Raw genomic sequence first — 26052 nt, 5'->3', positions numbered from 1 at the left:
TTCAGAGTTTCTGGCTTGCTGTTGAGCTGCAGCTTTGACTTTTAGTGGAGAGATAGGATGAGGGTAGGAGTGTGATGGGGAAGTAAAAATACAGGGTGACTCAGGTCTAGAGAAAAGAGCCTCGGAGGCTGGTTCCACCGAAGTGAAAGATAGCTCAAGAATGATGTACAAAGTGAAACTATAAAGTAGTGCGGGTTCTTTTCTCAGATCTGCAAGAAATGAGTCTCATTACATTATTGTCAGAAGGGGAGCCACACTGAATCATCTGTTTTAAAACTGGAAGAGCTGAGAGATAATCTAGATTTCTTTTTGTATTTTATTGTAGCCTCAACTCAAAGACAAAAATGGTATCTTACAATCTGACATATTTATCCCTTGAAAGGAGGAAAAGTATAATTCTGTTCATAACCTCAATAGCAAAGATCATATGAATATAGAAGAGGAACATTTTCTCGCAAGCTACCTGGAAATGTTGACAGTCACAGAGCCTAGTCCCTGGTTACTACCAGGAGAGTGAGTGTGTGTGTGTGTGTGTGTGTGTGTACCTTAAGCACCCCCTCCCTTCCTTTCCCCTGTGTTGCCAACAGAAGTAGAAGAACTAAAAGCTATTCATTTTTCTCTATAGCCCGTTTCTTTCCCTCAACAGACCTGCTGACTGGCCTATGCTTTCCAGTTATGGAAAAATGAAGCCTGTTTCATCAACTCAAATAAATTCTGACCCTGTTTTACCTTCAGCCTCACTAGCTCAAAGTCCAGCACATAACTCTGTTGACATAATTGATCCACAGACACTGAAGAGCTAAGGTGTAACTCTAGTAATAACACGTACTCTGTGATGGGGGTATGCATGTGTAATTACCTCACATTTATGTTATAGTGTCAGACAGAACTGACTCAATTTTTTCACATTTTACTACATAGATACCATATTAATAGAGTCTCTGAAGGAACCTTAAAGGTCATTTAGTTCAACATCTCACTCAATTCAGGAATCCTTGACAGGGGGCCCTGAGCTGTTTTTGTTTGGAAAATGCTGGAACATTTTTGGTGGCAGGGTACTTAGCTGGATGACCGAGAGAATCCATTTCATTCAGATTGTGAAAGATTTTCTTTATATTGAGACAAAATCTCTTGTGCTATAACTGCCACTTTGAGGGTCCTATGCTCCCCTGTAGAGTTACTTTTCACCATTTTGTCCATGTGGCTGCCTCCGGGTACATTATGATCACTCGCAGGAAGTCCCTGAGTTTTTTTTCTCCTTCATACTAAGAAGCCTATATATTTCTTCACCTGGTCCTCAAATTCGATGATTGTCATATGTTTCATGCTGGCCATTGGATCAAAGTACCAATGATCAATTTATCACTGTGTTCTGTTTAATGTTGAATACAATAGAATGATCATCTCCCTTGTTTGGTATGCTGCTTTTCTATTAAAGCAGTTTGAGATTGCATTCGTTGCTTTGACAGCCTGGTTTCCCAAGTTCACAATTATCTGAGATCCAAAGTAAGCCAGGCCTTCCCCGTGCTCTCTTTGTGCAGTTGGTTTTAAATTTAACTCAGTTCAGTACCATTTGCTTAAGTTGATCTCATCTTTATAGCCTACCCATGTATTTTTGAAGTTTGATTCTTCCCTCTGACACCTCCGTCTTCTTGTCATGTGCAGATTTTATAAATTTGTTGAAGTGTTCTTCCCCAAAAATGCTAACTAAAACAGGACTCAGTAAGGATCCTTTGGATATCCACCAGAGATAGTCCTTTAAGCTATTTCTCCTTCTTTTCACCGTGATTTCGTAAGGGTGTCTGTTGCATGTCCTGCTGAAATATTTGGCCACATCTGTGATCAGGAAATATTTCTTTTCGAGACAAAGAAACTAAGGTGTTTACCATGTGTACAAAAGTGCTTCCATGTTTTTTCCTCCTTTTGCAAGTTTCATAAACCGTACCACTCACCTATGCAAACATCTTTCATATTTCTTGGCAAAGTTGCTCTCACAACACCTTTTCTGAGCCTTGAAAACAATCAATTTTTCTCTACAAATAATATCATACAAAATATTCTTCCTGTTAGATTATTTCTGACTCTTGGTTTTTGACTTTCCCCTCAATGAATTTTCCTGTCCTATAGTTTTATGAACTCTTCCTCTCTGTTAACAGTTTCACTCTTAATAAAACTGGGTCCTTTAGCTTCCCTTCCCTCCATTCTACATACATCCCTTAAATCCCAACTTTCCAGTCATTAATATTCCTGTATCTCTTGGCATCCACAGAGTTGTTTTTAAAAGACCTTTGGGAAACATGGCGCATCTGCCATTTATTGTTGAAATGAAGCCATGACTGAGGATGGATATGGCACCTGCTTAAAGGCCACATAAATAACATTCTGTAATATTTGGGAGGGTAAACCATGGTAAATGCTTTTCTTTGGATGAACTGTCATGAAATACTGGCTCGAATTCAGGCATAGAGATAGAAGCTGCTTACATAAATGAGGAGACTGGTTTAAAAAGTAGCTCTATGGTGAGTAAGTATTCAGACACCAGATAAATAAAAATTGTTCTTCTCACTGTTTCTGTGCTTGGGCCGTACTGCGCTAAATTCACTTTTGGGTTACCTTTGGTCTATCGAGGCCAGGATAGACATCATCTAAATAGTTGAAGATATGGGACTGTTCTAAGTCATTTCTCCAACTGGAAAAAGGCGATGGCTGGGCAGCAAGTTCTTGGAGAGACAAGTTTCTTTTTTTTTTTTTTTTTAATTTTTTTTTAATTTATTTTTTTTCAATATATGAAGTTTACTGTCAAATTGGTTTCCATACAACACCCAGTGCTCATCCCAAAAGGTGCCCTCCTCAATACCCATCACCCACCCTCCCCTCCCTCCCACCCCCCATCAACCCTCAGTTTGTTCTCAGTTTTTAAGAGTCTCTTATGCTTTGGGAGAGAGAAGTTTCTTGATGTGGTGACACCAGTTCTCTTGGATCTTGAATACAGAGTTGGAAAATGGATGGTAGTATGGGGAGATGAAATAGCAAAAGGCATGCTGGTGGTAACAATAGCTAACATTTATTGAAGTCTTATTATGTTTCAGGAGTTGTACCTTCCCACTGAATTCTCATAGCGATCTTAAGAGATGTGTACTATTATTATCACCTTTTGACAGGTGAAAAATTGAGACACAGCGACATTTTTTTTTACCCAAGATGAAACAGCCAAGACGTGGTGGGGCTCTAAGGAGCTGCATTAGGCATTCTGGCTATAGAGCCTCTCTGTCCCAAACAGTAGCCAGTAACTACATGTCTCAGGTGACCATTTTAAATGTGGCTTGTCTGAATGGAGATGTGTTGTAAGTACAAAAGGTACACTGGAACTGAAGACTTCATATAAACAAAAGAATGTGAGTTACCCCATTAATAATTTTTTTATTAAATTTTTTAATGTTTATTTATTTTTGAGAGAGAGAGAGAGCACGAGCAGGGGAGCAGCAGAGAGGGAAGGAGACACAGAATGTGAAGCAGGCTTCAGGCTCTGAGCTGTCCGCACAGAGCCTGAAGTGGGGCTCGAACCCATGGACCGCAAGATCATGACCTGAGCCGAAATTGGACGCTTAACTGACTGAGCCCCCCGGGCACCCCATCCCATTAATAATTTTTATATTGATTATATATTAAAATATTGTTTGGGATATATTGAGTTAAATAAAATGTAAAAACTACGTTTACCTGCTTCTTGTTACTTTTTAATGTGTTTACTTGACAGCTTAAAATTATATATGTGGCTCAGGTTATATTTCTGTTGGATGGTGCCCTGCTGGAACTTAACTCTCAAGGACTGCTGTTTAGCAACAACCCGATAAACAAACTTGAGTTTTGTAATATCCACAAAGTTAACGAGGAATGAAGAAAGCTACAGAGCAGAGCAGTTGTATCGGGTCCTGTAAAGAAGGGAGGATATATTATCTTGGAAACTGAAAAGGACACAGAGACAATTTGGGGTAACAGTGAAGGGGTTTATTTCTCCCTGAAATTAAAAGAAAATATTTGGTCAAGAATGAATTGGTTTCCTAGAAACCAGAAAATCTCAGGGCACTGGTCTTGAACCAAAATACATTCAACCAAAGTAAACAATCAAGTTAAGGGCAGGATGGCCCAAAAGAGTGGGTTTGGGGGTGATTTTACAACAGGGAGGCCTGAGGAGAGATGGAGCAGTATTTTCAGTTGAATAAAGTGGGATCAGGATCAAGTGGATGGTTCTTGATGAGCTGCCAGGCCAAGGTTCAGCTGGGGAGTACCAGGGTGGCTGTATAGTCATTAAACTATGGAACTACTTCTGTTCTAGTTGGTAACAGGTGATATATGGTCGTGGTATCGCTGCTCTGAAGCCTGCTAGTGTACCAGTCCTTCCTCCGGGCTTTCCCACATTCAGCATAAAGGGCTAATGCCTGGCAGACCAGGGGTCCAAGAGCCTACTCTGTCCCTAAGGCCACCTTTAATGCTGATTGGTAGGTGAAAATACCGGTTGTTACATATTTTGAACATCATCCATGCTTAAGAGAAACTATAACCTGTGACGTCTCTACTTTCATATAGTTTGCACCATCACGTATCAGAGAAAGTTGTATTCTCATGATCGGAGAAAGATGTATCCTCCAGAATATTTTTCAGAGAGAATAATAGATTCTATTCTTCACAAGAAACAACTTGAAAAATCCACCTGGGCTAGAAGCTGAGTTTCGGGGACTTCAAAATTGAAGAAACTTCTGCTTGATTTGATAAGAATTTCAGGAGTAAAGTATAAATGAAAACATATATACAAAATCTCCAAGAAGAGGAGGGTGAGAGAGGAAGAGATGGGAGAGCAAGGGTGTGGAACAGTCACGGAGATGATACAAGTCCACCCTGACAGTTAATGTGGCCCTTCCCTAGGTTCCCCCAAACCTTACATGAAAGCACTAAGCTCACATGATGGATGAAAGAGGTAGATTTTTTCCCCCTTTATGTAGAAACCAGTTAAGTCTGGAATTCATATTTCAGTTGGCTGGATGGAAGGGTATTCTATGTCTGGAATCAGGGCAGATGTAGCAACTTGAAGGGAGACTGAGAGAACGTAAGCCCACAGGAGTTGTAAGAAGTTAGGAAAGATTTTTTGACTGTTCTGGCCCGAGAAGTGATATCTGGACCAAAGTCAATAAGACTGCCCAAGAGTAGGAGGCACCACCTGACATGTGGGCTACAAGCACATACTTCGCTCCTTAAATATCTGTTGCATATATTCTGAATATCCGTGTTCTTTGAGGAAGGGCAACAAAGGAGAAAAGCTAACCAGACTTTGGAGGAGAAATTTCCCCAGGTGCCAGTGATGGAAAGGCACCAAATGATGTGGCACCTTCTCCTGTTTAATTTTCAAGGACTCCTCATTTCCTACCTCTTTAAGTCCAAATTCTGCAGTCAGAATTCCCAGTTTTCCCACGTGTAAAATGGGAATACCATTTATGTAAAGAAAAAATATATGTGGCTAATAAACATGAAAAATGTTTAGCCTCAGTCTAATGAAAAATATGGAAAGTAAAACAACAATGACATCTCATTTTTCACCGACCGAATTGGCAAGAATTTTAAAGACTGTATTAACTGTGGAGTATAGTGAGATCAGCACTTTCATACGGTGCTTACGAGAGTGTGAAACAATAGGACAATTTTGGAAAACAATGTGTAAAAATGGATTAATGATTTTTAAAAACTTAATATCCCTGACTGATTCTTCCCTAATTCTACTTCTAAGAGACTGTCATTGTAACATCAGATATGCGGAGAAGCAGAAACAAGTATATACCTCCCAGTACTGTTTACTAAGTACTTACTGTGTCCACCACTACGCTAAGTGCTTTACAGGAATCATCTCATTTACCCTGTGAGGCAGGTGCCATGGCTGACCCATTCATAGGTAAGGAAGCCATGGCAAGAGAGGCTGAGTAATTTGCATAAGATAACAAATAGGTAACAAATTTGCATAAGGTGGTAGAGTTCTGTTCCAACCTAGGCAGTCTTACCGCAGAGTTCCTGCTCTCAACCGCTAGGCTGTAATGCAGGATAGTGCTTACCTATTACATTATTTTTCTGTTTACTCTTTGTTCCTCTGTGAGACCATGAAAGCTTCAACAAGAAGCTCCTATCTCTGTCCCCAGCCTCAATTCTAGTGTCTCATGTTTATGAGGTCCTTGATAAATATCTGCTAGAGGAACAGACTATAACAGAACCTTTATTGTCCTCAGAGCTAACTCCTCACTTACACGTAAACTGTTCCCACCCTGGCCTCTCACCCTACTAATAACTGGTAATCACCACCGCCACCACCACCATCTTCCCTGTCCTCTGGGAAGATGTTCCTGGTTCTTGATCATGTGTGATCGTTTCATTTTGTAAGCCCCGTGACATTTGTTTTCATTCACTTTGTGATAATGATGTTACACTTTGCGTTATTGTTGCTTGCATATTCCAGGTGTCAGACCTACAAAATCCTTTCCATCAGGGAGAGTTTCCCGTACATCTGTATCCTCCTTAGTGCTTAGGAGAGGGTCTTCCAAGTAGTGCATGTTCAGGAATAATTAAATGCATGTTATGTCTTTAGAAGTAAATATATAAGGTTAGACAATTCATAAAACCCATTCCCCAACTAGAGCTCTTGGTAAAAAGACGTCAGCAAAGCACTGCATTATTGGCACCATTGTATAAGTTTAAAATTTCTAAACTCTCTGTACTCTTACTTTGTACATTTGACCTTGTAAGATTCGTAGACAAATGGGTGCTAATCCCTTCTGCTGTGCCCCTGTGCCCCAATTAAGGCCTAAAAGATCAGACTAAATGCCTGTTCTAGACTCAACAATTCCATTATTCTCATCCACATTACTCCCAGTTTCCACCCAAGGGATGAGTGTTTTCTGATCAAGTTGGCTTGGAACCACAGTGGGCTAATGAGCTGTAGTTAACCCTCCTGGATGTTTACCTTTCAACTCATTATACTTCTGGTTTTTCACTTTTTGATAAAAACTCATCTGCAAAATTAACTAAATTTTGCACCCCAAGTTGTTCTGTCTTTATCTGTAACTGGTTTTGTAGTCATTTGTATCAGTCGTCAGCTTGGGTAAAAAGAAGGGTCACATCTTTTGTTTTTGGATTTACTGTTAAAATTCCTTTTTACGTTAACAGGAAAACAATTTCACCTTTGAAGGTCTCCCTAATATGCATGCCAGATTTCTCAAGAATCCTGAGAGTTTACTCAGGTCGTGGTTCAGCCTGATTCTAGACCTCAGATGGAAAGAGAACTGGACATTCTGAATAATCTACTAGTAGACCCTGACCTTTTTTTTTTTTTTTCTCTCCTAGTTTGTCTTTGGCTTGCAGCATTTCATGGTGTAATTGTTTTCTCCTTCACTGATTCCAAGATAGGTTCACTCTTCTGGGATGTTTATGTCTGGAAGGACTTCCAAAATCAGCCTTAGGCTGTGTTGAAACTGGTCCTCCTCCATGAACCGCTAATTCTTTATGTGGATCTGGGTTCATATTGCAGAAGCCCCATTATCTTATAGAAGATTCCACAACTTTCCTTTTCTGTCAGTGGTTTCAGTCTGAACTATATTAATCTAGAGAAGAGTTTCTAGTAACTTTGAAGAAGTTTGAAGAAGTTTGAAGGTGTCAACAATCTCTTTTCTCCCAATAGGACCTTTGACCCCTCCCAATAGGGTCCAATAGGATCTTTGACCCACCTCTTCTCCAGAGATCACTGTTGTCCATACCAAGAATGATACTTTTGTTATGCTCAAAAAAAGTCTTTTACTCCTTCCCAAGGAAAGGATGTGTTTGTTAGTCTTTGGGTGCTTTTGGGAAGATGCAGACTTCTTTTCCAAAGTGATTCTCCGTGTCCACCTTGCTGAAGAAGCAGCCAACAGCTTTTACTAAACCATGCCATGTTCTATCTCACAATGACCTGCTTCATGTGTATTTAACAGATGTGTCTTCCTTATATACAGATCTTTCTGTGTTGACTCACTTCTGCCTTGTTCCCACATGCACACACAGTATTATGCAGGTGTATGAATGTATAAACTCACAACTGAGAGCATTAGCTATTTCAGACAATGTAAAAATTGAATTAGGGAAAAAACAAGGAAAATGTAGGCCTCTGAATCGATAAAATTTTCTGTCTTTCATAGAGACTTTCAGTTTCAGTATGGCTGGATGGGAAGGAATTTATGAAGTCTATGCCTGTGAGTGTGTGCCTGAGGATGCATGTATGGAAACACTGGTCACTTCTGCAGTTCTAACCATCCAATTCCAACCCAATACCTCCACTGTACTCCAGCTGTTCAAGAGTTCCTACTGTGCTAGTCTTTGAGTATGAAATTTACTCACAACTAGAGTCAGTGACATCGCTGGGCCCTTCCAGGGAATGGACTTCAGATAATTTATTTTACCATTGAGGGTGTTGGTAAGAATGGAGGTTGAGACTTTGCTAAATGAGAATACATTAGGTAGAGAGCTGGGGGTGCTTTGGATGACGAGGAATATTGTTGGAGAATGTGATTATTTTTATAGACCTGTGAAGATATTTAGAAGTTAGTTGATTTGTAAAAGAAAAAAAAAACCCTGTTACAAGGCTGCTCCATTACCTATGATGAAAGTGTACTGTCTTAAATGATCTGGATATTTAGAATTTTGATTGATTACTTCTTCATGTCTCTTTCTACTCTTAGTTGAGGTATTCTGTGTATAGAGTGTTCTCATATATTTGGAAAGGGACAACCAGGAGCCCATGTTGTTCTGGGTTATATTAAAGGTCCAGTCAAACTCGAAAGTTATCTTTGATCACATAGAATGGATGTTTAGACAATGAAGATCATAAAAATAATGATGAATTTGTCAACCAGTTTGTAAATATGTATAAAACAAAAGTTTTCCTTGCTTATGTTTTTGGCCATTGCATGTTGTGAATATAGTCACACTTAATGTGTCTGAAAATTGACTGTGTGCCAGGCACTGTGCTAGGCAGCTTCGTGTGTATTGCCTCATTTGATCCTTGTTTCAAATCTATAAATTAAGAATTAGTACTTTTATTTTTTAGAGGAAAATAAATAATGGTCGTATGAGTGAAATAACCATCTAAGATCACACACCTAAGAAGTATCAAGATTTGACTGTGAGATTTTTTGTTTGTTTGTTTTGTTTTTCCAAATCCGATTCTTTTCCATAGTCCTAGTATGCATCTTCCCTTACTTGCTGCTTTTTCACCTTGGCTAGTTAGTAAACCTTCCTTTTAAAACCATGTAAGTTCATGCCTAAACAAAGGGATGTAGTTTTGTTAGCATCTATTACATAGGTTGCTAAAGCAAATAGTTTTTAATCTCCAAGTAGACTCTAAACAATCAAGTAAATTATTTGGCTTTATGTCCAACTACATTGTACCTACTTGCTGTGCCCAGTTCTCTGTTAGCCAGATCTTACATACTGAATAAACACCAGTGGCTGGATAGGTGAAAGAAAGATGGAAGAATGCTGTCAAGAGGTGAGCCTGAGAAATTGGGGGCTGTGCATAAAGCTCCAGTTGCCAGCTTTGTGTGGAAGTGGTAATCCTGAGGGCTAAGGTACAGTTATGTGACCTTTGGTCTCAATACTAACAGCACTGTAACCTCCTCCTACACAAGAAATTTCAGTGAAATCTATTAAATATTTCAGAAACTAGTCTTTTTGACAGTTACTCAGCCGCCATTTTACAGAGCATAAACTTACTATTTTACCTTATTTCTGGTGCCCTTACAATGAGCCAAATGTGGTCAAAGTCAAAGAACATTGAGTTCTTTTGAAGTGATCATGGACAGACAGGTCAGTATGGAATGCCCAGGAGTTCAGAAGAAACAGGACTCCAAGTTTGATGGTTAGTCAAACCATCTCAAAGGAAGTGGGAAATGAATTGATTTGAACAGAGTGCAGGACAGCTGTAGGTACAATGAGGAAAAAGTTGAAGACTGGGATCAATTTAATTTTGTTCAGGGTATATCGATACGGTACTGAAGGACAAGGTGGGAGAAGTTTCATTTCTTAAAACTGTGGAGGATGAGATGTAGTTAATATTTTAGAAGCCAGGAGCCATATGCATAAATTCAAACAAAATAGCTGATTCATAGGGACACATGTACCCCAATGTTTATAGCAGCGCTTTCAACAATAGCCAAATTATGGAAACAGCCTAAATGTCCATCAGCTGATGAACAGATAAAGAAAATGTGGTTTATATATACAATGGAATACTACTTGACAATGAGAAAGAATAAAATCTTGCCATCTGCAGCAACACGGATAGAACTGGAAGGTATTATGCTAAGTGAAATAAGTCAGTCAGAGAAAGACGGATACCATGTTTTGACTCATGTGTGGAACTTGAGAAACTTAACAGAAGACCATAGGGGAAGGGATGGGGAATAGTTACAAACAGAGAGGGAGGCAAACCGTAAGAGACTCTTAAATACAGAGAACAAACTGAGGGTTGTTGGGGGAGGTGGATAGGGGGAAAATGGGTGATGGGCATTGAGGACGGCGCTTGTTGGGATGAGCACTGGGTGTTGTATGTAAGCAATGAACCATGGGAATCTACCCCCAAAACCAAGAGCACACTATACATGTTGTATGTTAGCCAATTTGACAATAAATTATATTGAAAAAAAAAAGAAATTCAAGCAAAACAGAAATTCAGGCAAAATAAATAGCTCAATTTCTGAACTGTTAGAAGTTGGCCTGATGTTGCAGGAGTACACAGAAGTCGTGATCTCGTCACTGTGTGTTATGTGGTTCTGCTGCTTATTTTTCATTATATATATAATCTGCATATAATCTGTGGTACTTGATGTCACCTGCCAGCTGTATGTATGTATGTATGTATGTATGTATGTATGTATGTATGTGTGTGTGTGTGTATTTTGGGGGCATGTTTGCAATGAACTTCTTAACTCTCAATGTCTGTAAAAGGGACGTGGTTTTGTTAGCATCTAACATAGCTTGCTAAATCAGAGAGTCTTTATTTCCAAGGAAACTGTAAATCATCAAGTACATTATTTTACTTTATCTCCAAGTGAGTTGTACCTACTTGCTATGCCTAGTTCTATGTTAGCCATAACATAGAACCTTGGGGCCAGGGTTTTATGTGACTGACCTTGGATTACTAAAGGGGACTCTGTCCAGCCACCCTTTCTGCTCCAGCAGTATCAGGCTAGAGACTAAGCCTGATTCTCAGCAAGGTGAAGGTCATCTAGGAGGATATTTTCCTCATGAAAATGGGAAACTATAGAATATTCGAAGGATGTTGCTAAAAAGCAAGAAAATAGTAATTCATGGTAGCTCTTTTGATTAGTAGGAGCAAAGACCAACTAAGTTATCCCATTAAAAAAAATTAAACCAAACAAAAACAAAATACTGGGAAATTTATCATGAGATATATGTGGAGAGAGCTGGAAAGCTATAAGGAACTAAGACCATCCACGACCAGCTACCTACTGGATCTCTCAAGAACTGTTGTGGTCTGTATTTTAAAGTCTTTCTGATTCTCACATGCATCTTAAGACTTCTACTTCAGACTTCCTCTGTCATCCCATAGTTTCTGTTTTCTCACCATTTCATGGTGCTCCTGACCATGGTTTATCATGGACCCTCATCTAGTTCATGTTATAGATAAAAGACCTGACCATTCTTTCACGGTTTTTGGTTCATATTCATGAGAGAGACAGAGAGTCTGATGAGCTGGGCTCTTTGTTTCAGATCAGACCCAGACTGCTTAAGGACAGGCTGCTTTGGCCAGGCACCCACTTCTGGTTAATAGTACTTGTGCTGTGCAAAAAGAAGCTGACTGAGCCTGTGGGCAAGGGAGGTTGATCTAAAAGAAAAATTAGGCATGATTGATATATTACTTGACATATCAAAGAAAGAGTCCTAACTGATTCTGCCTCTAGAAGTTACTCACTGAGCAACATGAAAACCCTCTTCTAGAATATATTTAATAAATAGAGCCAATTAAGTATTTGAAAAGTTTTACTGTGACCAAAGCAGATCTCTGCCTTTATGAGAAGGAAATGAGAGGGGAATCTGGAAGTGACTCTACCTTACAGTAGGAAAGAGTTAAGAAGTTGAGAGAATTAAGGAGAGATGAATTTATCCTTCATCACCAGAGATTTACCCTTTATCATCAAAGTCCCTTACTGAACTTCAGCCCTTATTGAGCTCCCAAGGATATTGTATGCCACCTCATTTATACCTGGAAGAACCTCTGGTTCAGATTGTGTCCTCTTTTTTTTTTTTTTGGAAAAAAAAGGTGGCAAACTGTGTCACTATGTCATTTCTCAGGGATGTCATTGCTACTTATATTCATTTAATTTCATGAGGCCAAGAATAAAATATCTTACAATATACATTTGCTTTATCAGTAAGAAGGTAATAAAAAATATCATGTTTTCTTAATAAGTTTTGGGGCAGTTTTGAGAACTGATAGCCTTTAGGTGGTCATCTATTTTTAAGTGAATGGGCACAGGGACTAACAAACTGAACTGGAGGAAATTTGGTATCGGCTACTTTGGTGAGTTGCTTGGATATAAATTTGCATTCCTAGGTCATCTCTATGTAAGAAACACTGAAATGATTGATCTCTTGCCCAATGTGTACAATTATTGAAAACTGTTGGAGAGCCAAAGGGAAAAAACCAGTGTAAAGAAAACAAATACATTGAGAGAGAGGAAAGACTAGGAATTATCATTCCCTTAGCTTTTCTGAAGGAACACTGAAAAGAAATCTTAACAAAATCAATTTGCAATTATTTGGAGAGAAGAAAGTTTTTTAACTGGATAGGCTGGCTTCATAAAGGACAAGTCCTGTCATACTAATCTAATATTCTGAGATGAAAATGAAAGGCTGGAGAGATCAAGGAGAAAGATTTATATATAATTCGTTTAGACTGTAGAGTGCTGTGGATATGACACAGTATGGTATGTCCATCAACCCCTACACTGTTGCCTGAGATGGTGGGCATCAGAGGCTCATCATACACCTGAAGACAAATCTAAGGTTCAAAGCCAGTGTTACTTATATTTCTACCTACAGTCATATTTGGATTGAAATGTATGGCTGTTTAATTTGCTGATAGTGGGAGAACTGTCAAGGATGGAGATAAGTAAAAAGAAGTTTACAAAATATAGCCATCCAGCCATACTGCCCTCTGTTCTCATCATTTCTATGACATATTCTAAACCTCATGTTATCATTTAACTTAGGAAAATCATCAATTATTTTGTACATTTTCATCTTATCTTCTAGTTAGCTCACCCTAAGGATGAGGATAATGACTTACACTTCATGTCTACCTCCCATAGCACCTGATAGGTATTAATAAATGTTTGGTTGACTAAAAAACAATAAGATCATAAATAACAGGTTGTATGATGTCCAGTAGAAGAATACTGTAGGGTAATAACATACACCAAATCCATCACTAGTTAGCAGTACCCATGTGCTAGTGAATGGATGCACAGGAATGAAGCTTAAAGACCTCATGAGAATAAGCCGTACTACTAGGCAGGGGTAGAATTTAACTAGATAACTGTGATCATTCTGTGGTTCACAGTTAATATAGGAGATGTAGATGGTTCAGATGGAGCCATAGAGATGACTAAAGGAAGCTTGAAGATGCATCATGTTGTGGTTTGCATTCTGAAGTCAGACCTAGCTGGATTCTCAAACCAACAGTAACCTTGGGTGAGTTACTTCACTTCTCTAAAGCTCACTTTCTCTATTGGTGAAATGGAGAGTAATAGGGCTTAGTTCATAAGAATGTGAGTATTAATTGATACAGTGCATGTACAGCATCTAGAACACTATAAGCCACTCACATATTGTAATAGGAACCCTATCCTTCTTGAACCAAACCATCATCTGTCTTGAAATCAGTTTGATTTAGTTCCATAAAAATTTCGAAGGCCTATCATATTATCTTTCATCAAGGAAAGCATGAGAGCCAAAAGGCTTAATCTGCAGCATGATGGAATCAAGATAGACGTACAGAAGAATTTCTGAAAGTCAGGATTGCCATTGGCCTATGTAACTGAGGAAAATTGTGGAATTTTCTTTGAAGACTTGGAAAATACTCTAGTTCCACCTCACATTCACCTAAACTGGTTTAATTGAAGTTCTTTCCTAAGATGGCCTGTGTCTTCTCAAGCCACTCTGCTTGATGTCTGTTCTTTGAGATCTTGGGCTGGCATTATTTAACAGAGAGTTTAAGCTGTACTTATAAAAGATAAGCATATTGACACCTTTTAGCAATGCTGAATTAACATTAAAATGTCATTGCTGAGCCATAAGGCTGCCCCCATTTTGTTTTGTTAGCATGGGTCAGGATTCACAGCCAGCTAATGTGAACCTGATAGCTTCAGGTGAGTTGCTTTACTGCCAGTTCTAAAGATAATGAGACTGTATGTAAGACTCATACTTGTCTGGGATGATTCATCCATGGGCAGAGGCCCCTCTGTGAAGGATCCAGATTAGAGATTAATAAATGCTGCATCTGATTGTGACAATGACTCTTCTCCAGAGAGCTCTGAGCTTCTTGCAGTTTGATATGCCAACTGGCATCTTCTTTTAAAGAGTTCTCTTTTTTTTTCTGCTTGCACGCTCCCATCGCAGGAAAAGTATTCAGGTGGAATGCTATGAGCTATAGAAATGTTGGAGACCAGGAAACGTGGTTTAAAAACAAATCAACAAACTTCAAAATAAAAATGCATAAATGGGCCATCTGTTTGCTTGAAGAATTCTTGTTTGCAGGAAAGATCTTGCCAATTTGGTATCTCTTTTGAGGTAAGGCTGCTGCTTGTCCTTGCTTGGCGAATCTTCCAGAATAGGGTCGAGATATTGACAGCATTTCACTTCCCCAAGGCTCCAGAGAGAATAGAAACACTGATTGGACTAAGGGTATAAGCCTTAGGACGTAGGACATTCTAATGGGGTCTTTATCTGTTGAACTAGGACTATGGGGAAAAGGCAGCAAAGAAGGAAAAAGCCTCAGACTTGACTTCAGTGCTGACTATAGCAGTGATAAAATCGTTTTTGGAAAGGTTGGCTGAGTTGGTACCACTGAGTCAGAGGGCACAGGCTGGGACAGAGTGACTCTTGACTGGATTAGTAGCTGAATCTGAAGTATTCTGTGCCTTCTAAATCAAATATTCCTTTTCTTATATAGATAAAAAATTGAATAGGTTGTTTTCAAGGAATATGGACAAGATTGTATGGTTAGAAAAACAGTTTTAGTATGGTTCTCCCTGTAGCAGTTTAGGAGCTGGATTTGATTCTAATAGATTGTGTTGTACTCTCAGTGAGGCTTTATATACCCATGCCATCAAGAGCATGAGGAAAAGAAAATGAAAAGTAAGCAATTAGGAACTCTAGACTCTTAAGGTTCCATTTTTGGTGCTAATAAACAGCAGGCATAAATGAGGCATAGCAAATGTAGGAGTTGAATAATTCTGGAAAAGGCAAGCAATTTTCAGTATAAAATGAAGAAAATCTCAAGTAAACTTGGATGCACCCACTCACATACTGGACATCAATTTCACTCTACTGAGGCCATGCATACTGGAAACTGAATAGTAAGTCTAGGGAAGGTCAGAGATCTGGGAATACTGGACTAATCCTTTTCAGGGGGCTGCCTATCACAGCATAGGGGGCCAGCAAGCTCCAAGAAACCTCTTTTAGACCAAATAACCCACTTGTTGTGATTCAGACTGGTGTGGGTATGCAGGGATTTGATCTACTGGTGGACAAAGTAGCAACCTTTGGCACAACTAATGTGCTAATCATCTCTCTGTTAAAGTCAGGAAAGGGGCATCAGACCTCAGCTGGCATCTGGAGGTACAGGGAGCAAGGGCCAACATTGGGGGTGTTGGCAGTTTGTCAGGGATTGTGCAGAACAGTTGGAGGTTCTGAGTAGGGAGCCTCATCCAAAAGAGATGGAGTAAATTTCAGTACATGAGGAAGACACTTAGTCCTTTGGATTGGACCCATGGTGAGGCTGTTAGGAAGGAAGGCTTCTTCTGGGTGGATATGTCTGTACTCAGCCAGGCTCCCATCAGATTCACCAAATTCTGGGTCTAGAGGAGCCCAGTCAGCTCTAGAAGATATTGTAGGTGAGGATAATCCTTGGCCAGTCCCAGTCAAAATGTTGGAAGGCATGCCTGGGTGGCTAACGTTCTAAGTCCTACAATTGAGAGAGCCTGAGACAGGCAGGTGCTGACAAGCTGTTGAGGATATGTATATATATATTTTTAAAATGCCTGTATGCAATTTTATTTTCATTTCTGGAGCCCTTCAAGATGCGTTGCCTCTTTTAGATGGAGGACCAAATTGGTTTGGGAGATGTGAATAAATTCAAAGCCGCGTTGATTGTGAACAGCCGTACTTTGCTGATGTGAGGAAGCAGTGATCAGTTTTCCAATCCAGGGACTTAGGAATACCGATCACTGGATGTTTGGTGTGAAAAACTTTCTCAGAAAACTTCTTTCCACCATTGGAGACAGTGGCTTGTTAATTTATTCCAAATGACCGGTCCCAATTCTAAATTCACCGATGCTTTGTCTTTCTATATGGAGCAGGGACAGAAGCACAAATAACTCTCTGTTTTCCAGAGATGTCTTGAAAAGACACATGTGTATGGACATAACCACTATATCTAGAACTGGTGCTTTTGTTATTTTCAGCAATAAATGAAGTGCTAACACTCGTCGCTTGATCAAATATAAAATGCCTTTTCTATCCTTCTCTTCCTGTGAGAACCTTCCCACTTCTCTGCTCCCATTGGTATGTGAATGTGATGTTATGATCAAATATGTATGAAGAGATGGGAATGTTAATTTATTTGAGACACATGTCAACATCTTTATTTTGAAAACTGCTAGTATGTCAGGCAGTATGACCCACTTGTATTTAACCCTGTCCTTTCATTAATAATCCACAGTTCTTCTGGGGCGCCTGAGTGGCTCGGTCAGTTGAGCATCCAACTTTGGCTCAGGTTATGTTCTCACGGCTTGTGGGTTTGAGCCCCGCTTCTTCCGATTCTGTGTCTCCCTCTCTTTCTGCCCCTCCCCCCCCCAAAGTAAATAAACATAATAATAAAACAAATTTAAAAAATTAATCACAATTCTTCTGTCAACTCTACCCCCTTGGCTTAAGTGAGGTGGGAGCACTTTGGAGGCATAGACAGTTTGGGATGTAGTATTTCATACCTAATACTTTTCTGTTTTTCCCTGGGTTATATTGTTTAGTCTTACGCTGCCTTTCTTTTTATCCTATAAAATTCCCAGATCAATATTAGTGTTGAACACGTGCTTTTTTTTTAAGTAGGCTCCCCACCCAATGTGAGGTCTCAACTCACAACTCTAAGATCAAGAGTTGCATGCACCACCAACTGAGCCAGCCAGTTGCCTCCACACCTGATTTTATAAATTCACCTAAATAAATTGTGTCTGGCACTGATAATCCTATTGCCTAATACTCTTAGTTTAATATTTACACTATTTTTTCTCTATCCATTTCATTTTCTTTTCCAACTTCTCCTCTCCTCCACCTTCTTCCCTTGCATTTATTTAAAAGTACTTTTATTCAGTCGCCAAACTTCATTGTTGCTGAACTTGTCAGCTTGCTCTTTTATAGAAAAGAACATCTTAATAAAAGTACAAGCCCATCCATCTGAGAGTTGTTTTGATGTGCATAATGGAGTAGGCCATAGAGAGGAATTTTAATTTAAGATGAAATGAAATAGCCTTACTAAGGTTTTGGCAGTCCTGATACCTTACAGGGGAGCACAAACACATTCTAGAAGTTCTCTTAGTCCTCGCCAAGCCCTCTGCTCCTTTCCTTAATTCTGTAATTCATTTGAGTATTCTAGTGAGAGGAAATCTGCCTTTTTATTCTTCCCCTCTTATTGCCCCCTCTATCTCGTAAGCTTTCTTCTTGCTATTATGTTGTCTCTGAGACCTGGACTAGAAAGAACCTTGTAGGCATTCTCAAAGTGAATACCTTCCGTTTGCTTCTCAGCTGTGACTTCGATTTTGTAATTGAAGCACATCCAAGAAGACTCAGTCAGGGAGGAAAATGGGACAGAATTCAAGGAGAAAGCCAAATTATCTTCTGAAAAAAAAAAAAAACAAACAAATAAGAAAGAGAATGCTGGCTTCTTCGGGAGTTGTTTAGTTATCTAGAATGGCTCTTACACTAACCTTTCTGCTTGGATTTTTGTTCATGGGCTTTTGAAAACCCAGAGTGTTCTCCTTTGTGTGCAAAGGTTTAACAAAGAATGGATCTGGCGTTTAATGGGCAGGAGAGATCATGATTCTCCACTAGTGAGCTTCCAGCATGTGGTTCAGTCATGATATTTCTGACTAATAGCAAGGCTGGAGAACATCAGGCATTTTCCCTATCTTGCAAGGCATTGCTCACAAAACTCTGACACTATTGAAATTCACCCGCAGTAGCTAACACCAGCAGCCTTAGTCACCTGAAAAACTGATAGTGTGGAATCAGAATTTCTAGCCCTCAAAGGTGGGGTCGGGGTGGGGGTCGGAGTTAGGTGGGGAGAGAAAATCCTTCCCTTACTTTGGGAGAGAAAAGAGATTTTTGTCCTTCATGTTCTGCTTCTACTTTGCTTACTGTGGAAGAAGTAAAGAGGAAATGGCCAGCACTTCTGTTAGGCAGCTGGGTAACCCTGACCCCATCATCTGCACACTTGTTTTCTAAATCTGGTGGTAGTGGAGTTTTCAGTGACACTCTAGCGGTCCTAGCCTTTTATCAGACACAGATCCTCCTTAAGAACTGAAGTGAGAAGGAGAACAGAAAGATTTTCTTTACTCCTATAATAGGAGGAGGAACTAGGAGGAAAATCAGATTTATTTACTCTGATTCTATGTTAATGTTTTAGCAGGATCATAATCCCTATGATGTTATGAAGCAATCAGATTTGAATAATGTGAAAGGCTTTGTGATACTAGGAAAACAAAATTTCTATTGGAAAGCCAACAAAGATAAACTGAGGATTTGAGGATTATCTGGTTGTAACATCAGTTTCTACATTTTAAAATTCAACAAACATCTACTGAGACCCCATTTCAGGTACCAAAAGGCAGCAATGAACAGTGGTCCCTGCCCTCCTGGTGTTTACACTCTAATTGGGAAGAGGCAGTGAGTTATAATAAATATATCAAATAAGTACTCATGAAGTCTGTTAGATGGTGATAAATGCTATGGCAACAAGAAAAAAATGGAGCAGGATGATAGGATTGGGCAGGTGTTAGTATTTTACTACAGAATCAGGATTGGGCTTTATTGAGAAGTTGAGGTTTAGCAAAGACTTGAAATAGGTGCGTGTTAGCCCTGTGGATAGCTGGAAGAAGAGTGTTCCAGGCAGAGAAAATAGCTAAAACAACTGGAGCAGGAGTGTGTGTGCTCAAGAAAGGTTAGAGTGCATGGATAGAGTGAGAGGGAGGGTGGGAGGGTGTGGGGTCCATGGGGCAACTGGGGTCCAAAGCAAGGGTGTTGGCTTTTTCTTTTTAGTGGATTGGGAAGCCATTGAGGATTTGGGGCAGAGAATAACATCTTATGATTTAAGTTTTAAAAGGATAATCCTGCTTCTTTGTTGAGCTCAGACTATAGAGGGTTTGGGGTGGGTGGCAGAGCAGGGAGACCAGTTAGCAGGCTCTTGCAGTGACTGGGTGAAGGATGATAGTGGCTCAAACAGAGCTGGTGAAAATAGGCTGTGTTCTAGATACATTATGAAGGTTGGCAGTAAGGTTGATTGATTGGATGTAGAGCTCCAGAGAAAGAGAGGAGTTGGAACTGGAGGGACTGACCTGCCTTTAGCTGAAATGGGAAAGGGTGAGTTCAGTTTTGGAAATGTTGGCCACGTTTCTAAGATATCCAAGTGGACATATAGAACAGGTAGTTTGATACAGAAGTTTGAAGTGTTGGAGAAAGAAGTGTGAGAGTGATTGGCATATAAATAGGATTTAAATCAGGATATTGGGTGAGATCTCAGCAGCGGTGAATGTTGATAGAAGAGGCATGAGGACCAAAGATTAACCCTGGGACGCAAAGCTTTAAAAGGTCAGAAGGAAGAGGAGGAGCCAGCAGAGGAGACAGAGGAATAACAGCCAGTAAGGTAGAAGGAAGGTCAAGAGAATGTGAAGCCCCGGAAACCAAGGAAGGCATAGGTAGGAGCCAAATTATCAACCATGTCAAATGCTGCTCATAGGTAAGGATGGATTGTAGGAATGCTGACTCCTACACCAACTCCATCTTTGGCCCTACATTTATGGTCCCCTCTGGCGCACAGGTGGCACCATTTTGGATAACTAGTAAAGATCCTCTTGCGCACAGACGTCGCCACTTTAGATAACTACCCTGTGACCTCACCACCATGCTTCTCACTCCACAAAAGCTAGGGATTAAGGTCTGGATAGGGCTGGAGAATAGCTGTGTACTGCTGTGGACTGTCCACTCCTCTCAGTGAGTTACTATGAACAAAACTCTGTGTAAACAGTAGAGAGTGGTTTGTTTCATTTTTTGGTATCAAAGGGTCTTCTCAGTCTGGACGGTACATTAGTGACTCTAACAGTAAGTGTGAGTGGATGTTAGAGTTGGCAATATCAGGGTCACCTCTGTGCCTCACAAGAGGAGTTTCAATGAAGTCAAAAGTCTGGTTGGAGTCAGTGTGATAGAGAATGTGAGAAGAGGATTTAGAGGAAGGGAGTATAGGTGATGTTTTCAAGGAATTTGTCACAGAGGGGCAAGGAAGTGACCACTAGTATTTTCTGCCTCTCTGCCTGGTTCCAAGAGGGAATCCCATCACATTTTATAAAAGTGCAGTTTATATAACTATTTAAGCATAGCTGCTGACTATGAGGTCAATATGTGATATCAACATAGAACTTTGGAACCAAATTAGACTGTCAGAGTTCAGTTAATCTCATACCCAATAAAGGAACCTTCATTTTATTATTCATACAAAAACATTTTTTTTTCATATGCTACCTAGATACACCGAGATGAATAAGGCATAGTTCCTGCTCTTGAGAAAGATGTTTTTTATGGGAAGAGGGATATATCCTTCCTGTGTGATAAATATTAAGATAGAGGCACATACAAAATATTGTAAAAGCAGAGGGCAAAGAGAACTAACTTACCTGGGGAACTTAGGAAAGATGTTATGCATGAAAAGCTAACACTTGAACTAGGCCTTAAAGGTCAGCCTGTGTTTTCCAGGCCGAGTACTGGGGAGAATCCCTTTATCAAATAATCAGCCTCTGGGGCGCCTGGGTGGCTCAGTTGGTTAAGTGTCCAACTCTTGATTTTGACTCAGTCATGATCTCACAGGTCTGTGAGTTTTTACTGATAGTGCAGAGCCTGCTTAGGATTCTCTCTCTGGCCCTCCCTTGCTCACATGTTCTCTGTCTCTCAAAATAAATAAATAAACTTAAAATAAAAATTGGCTCCTGTTCAAATGCGTATAGCAACAGAGAACTCACGTGAGTTCGAAGAAACCTTGTGAGTTTCATTCTCTTCTAAATAGTTGTAATTTGTGCACATCTATTTCTTACATTGAACTGAATAATGATGTTTAATATTTCTACTCATTAGTCCCAGTTTTCTCTTCTGGAGCTAATGGGCAAAGACTTGTCTTTCTCACATATAGGTCATTTCTGTATTTGAAAATAGATATTATGTTCTCTTTTAGGCCATCTATTTTCCATGTTGAAAAAGGGGACTGAATAGTTTCAGGTTGGGTTCCCTGGGAAGCAGACACTGAAACCAAGGTTAACATACAGGAGGTTCTTCAGAGAGCATTCTTGAGATCATTGCCATGAAAAGAGAAGATTGGGCAGAGGGAGAAGTAGAGATGTGATGCATTTTTTTTTAAATTTTATTTTAGAGTGAATGGTGGTAGGGGAAGAGAATCTCTCTCCACACTCAGTTTGGAGCCTGACAACAGGCTTGATCCCAAGACCCTGGGATCGTGACCTGAGCTGAAATCAAGAGTAGGACACTCAACCTACTGAGCCACCCATGTGCCCCGAGGTGTGATGCAGTTTTTTTTTTTTAATATTTATTTTTGAGAGTGAGGGAGAGCAAGAGAGAGTGAGTGCACCCATGCATGCATTAGGGGGTGCAGAGAGAGAAGTGGGACAGAAGATCCGAAGTGGGCTCTGTGCTGACAGCAGAGAGCCTAGTGCGGGACTCAAACCCATGAACTGTGAGATCATTACCTGCGCCAAAGTCTGATGCTTCACCAACTGAGTCACCCAGGCACTTTGAAAGGAAGCTCCAGCTGACCCTTTGGGAAGTTTTGAAAATCAATTGATCCTTCAGAGTTGTCTAGAGTCAGGGCAAGAGGGCCAGGTCTTTATACTCCAGGATGACCAGTCATTCAGGGCAGTTTATCCTGGGAAGGGGCATGACTTTGGGCAAGATGGTTCTCTTCAGCTGATGCAATTCCCAAAGTGGGCCGATAGCTGAAACCTATTGGCAGGGGCATTAGCAGCAACAGCTGCAGTAGTTAATCCTTTATTTCTCATCATTTTTTTCCAGTTTATTTATTTATTGTGAGAGAGAGAGTGCACGCGTGTGTGTGCGCACACACACGCACACGTACACACACACACACACGAACACACACACACACACACACATGAGCAGGGAAGAGGCAGAGAGAGAGAGGGAATCCCAAGCAGGCTCTGCACTGTCAGCATGGAGCCTGATGTGGGCCTCAAACTCAGGAACTATGAGATCATGACCTGAGCCGAAATCAAGAGTTGGATGCCCAACCAACTGGGCCACCCAGGTACTCCTAATTTTTTATTTCTGAAGTGTATCTGTAGGGCATCAGGGTGATACAGAAGAGGAATCTCACACACTGCTAATTGTTTCAGCAGTTATTTTGGAGACCAATAATAGAATGAAAAAGTACTTGTTTTTGTTTTTTATTAGCAAATAAACACCATGAACATCACAGTGATGGAGGTTCAACATAATGGTTCTAGACTGATGGAATCTAGTGTACAATTGTACCTTCCCTGTGTTAATTATCTCAGTCATGGTGGCCCTTTATATGTGAATGCTTCAAAACTGTTCGAAAGGCAAGGTGAAGAAGTACATTCATGCAATAAATGTGGCTGGGAATCTTCATTAGGAGATAAAAATGTAAGTGGGGAAGCATAGTGAGCTGCAAACTGAATTATATCCCTGTCCTTCATCCTAGAAGACGATACTTCTTGTGGTGATCACAATGCATGCTGGGTGCCTGTAAAGATGGATGTGTGGCCACCAGTCCTTTCCACTCCATGCACACATGAAGATTGCTCTTTGATTTGTGGCTTCAGCCATAATTTGCAAAGCCTGTCACTGCTTGCAACTTATAGTTAGCCCAAAGCTTTGTTGAAAAAGAGCTGTCCCATTCCCAACTGCTGTATACCAGATTGCTGTGTCAACTAAATTAATAACACTGGACTGCTCATTATCCCAGAAAACATTTGCCCAAGCTATAACTCTGTCTCTTGATTTCTGTTTGGCTTCATTAACCTCTTCTTGGTGCCACAATAAAATAGTCATGTAAGGCATCCTTTATTTAATGAAGGATTGGCAAGACAAAACAGTTGAACTGGGCATTGATGGGAGAGAGGAGCCAGAAAGGATGGTTGTGGAGGATGATAGAATTAGGTAAGAGGAGGATATGGTGGGGGTGAGATAGAGCCATATTAGTTTTTCTCTCTCCTTACTTTCATCTTATATTCTTGGATTTCTTCACATAGTAGCTGATGGTTTCTTTAGGAGCTCATATATAATTGTGAGCAAGTTTTAAGAGAAGATTAAGAGATGGGGCGCCTGGGTGACTCAGTCAGTTAAGCATCTAACTCTTGATTTCATCTGATCTCATGGTTTGTAAGATTGAACCCTGATGACAACAAGGAGCCTGCTTGGGATTCTCTCCCTCTGCTTCCCCGCTCCCTCAAAATAAATAAGCTTATAAAAGGGGGGGGGAGAGAAAAGACTAAGAGAGGAGAGGGTAGAGTTGGTATTTTAGAATTTTTTTTTAATTTATTTTCATTAGCATGGACTCATTTACTATGGACCCTCATGGGTTATCTCTCAGGGCATGCTCTCTGTCTATTTGAACCAGCCAGTGGTCTCATGATAGATGGAGAGTTGTGGGTGTTAAGAACTCCCTTGTGATGAGAGGTTCCCTTATCATAGAATGGGTTGAGTTACTTTGTTTACAATTGGGATCCCTTTTATCCTCAGCCTATACATTTTATTTTATTTTAATATTTTTTAAGTTTATTTATTTTGAGAGAGAGAGAGAGGGGGGCATGGAAAGAAGGAGAGAGAGAATCCCAAGCAGGCTCCACACTGACAGCAAAGAGCCCACTGTGGTGCTCGACCCCATGAACTGTGAGATCATGACCTGGGCCAAGATCAACAGTCGGATGCTTAACCGACTGATCTACCCAGGTGCCCTCTTAGTCTATACATTTTACGGTATATCTGGAAGATTTTATCATTTTGTTATATCCACTAGGCTTTGTGAAAACTCAAGTGAAAAGGGGAATTTTGGGAATCTTCAAATGAAACATTATCTGGCAGTAACAAGGAAAACAAATAGCCATTTCTCTAAAGCCATTCTGGGTGGGAGGTTCTGTCACTGGCCTTCCTTCCCTGTTGTGGTTCCCTGACAAATCTTGGAATAAACTTTTAACCAAGATTCCCACTGTAATCCTATAACCTGAGGACAAAATCAATGTTACCTGAAGAATAGTACTTGTTTTGTAGTAGGAGACCACGGGCAGGGGCCAGTTACAGTTTGGAGGAAACACACATGAAGCCCTTACTGTGTTCTGAATCAAATCCCACTCCTTCCTGCCCATTCTTGTTGCCTTACCTTCTCTGCTTCCCTGAATTCTCTGGTCCTGTGAAGCTCCTCTTTGACTGTATGTTTAAGCCAGAGGAGGGAGCTATGATAAGCACCATTTCACCCTTAGCAGAAAGAATTGCCCTCCAATGACAAAGCCTCTACTGTTTCATTCTGGATTGCCTGTGGGAAATGTGAAAAGTTCAAGCCACATGAAACAATCATAGCTCTGGCAGAGCCAAGGGGCTGTCAGCTTTCATTGCCGAATCAGGGTCTTTGGATACCAGCTGGATATTTCCCAACCTGTATTTTTTTTTTCAATAGTGGGTACCCAAAAAATACGCAGCAATTTCTCAGCTATACACAACTATGTTCGTGAACTAAGAAATCACCATATAATTTCGTTTAAAAGCCTGGTCTCTTGTGACTGTACTTTGAAGCTCTCGTTTGGGGATGAGAAAGAACTGCCCCTTTTAGAAAGACACAATTTTGTTAGCCTGGATTGTTCTAAAATGGAGATGAACCATCAGATAAAAGATAGGGGGCACTGACCAAGAAAAGAGATGCCATTACCCAGGAGGAAGTCAGGGGAAGGTGGATTGAGGGAGAAGGACAAGGCCGAGAGGGTCTTCATTTTGTGGTCTTAGATTTTTTTTTGGCTGTAAGGCAGAGATAAAATGCAGGGCTTGACATCTCAGAGCAGCAGGTGAAATAAAATGGGAGAAATTTAAAATGGCTTCTCCCTCAAAAGGAGGGAGAAAACAGAAGATTCTCAGAATTGACAGAAGGTTATGTGTATAATGCACTGGTCAGACCGAGACCCATGGTATTAAACAAGTAAGAGAAAGAACAGTCTTCTGTGTGCTGCTCTGAAATAAACCTTAATCATACATGAGCCTGAGTGCAAGTCCTTCCTTCTAACTTGTAGCTCAGATACATTACATGTGCCTTACTCTAACTTGCAGATCTCATGGTCACAGCGCAAGATGGAATACTAAATGTGCTATTAATTCATCCATTATATTTTTCTAGAAAATAGACTGATTAAATCTTCTGCTACCATGTGCTTTTCTCTGGCCATC

At 40.2% G+C, this 26052-nt stretch overlaps 1 protein-coding gene across 1 annotated transcript in view; it reads left to right on the top strand.

The window, feature by feature from the left end:
- Nucleotides 1-26052, top strand: part of GRIN2B (glutamate ionotropic receptor NMDA type subunit 2B) — a 410291-nt gene that overhangs the window by 203473 nt on the left and 180766 nt on the right. The gene's annotated exons all lie outside the window — the stretch shown is intronic.

This window comes from Panthera leo, chromosome B4, assembly GCF_018350215.1.
Source record: "Panthera leo isolate Ple1 chromosome B4, P.leo_Ple1_pat1.1, whole genome shotgun sequence".
Classification (NCBI taxonomy): Eukaryota; Metazoa; Chordata; class Mammalia; order Carnivora; family Felidae; genus Panthera; species Panthera leo.
Note: the sequence above shows the minus strand (reverse complement) of the source record. Positions and strands in the feature narration are given on the sequence as shown.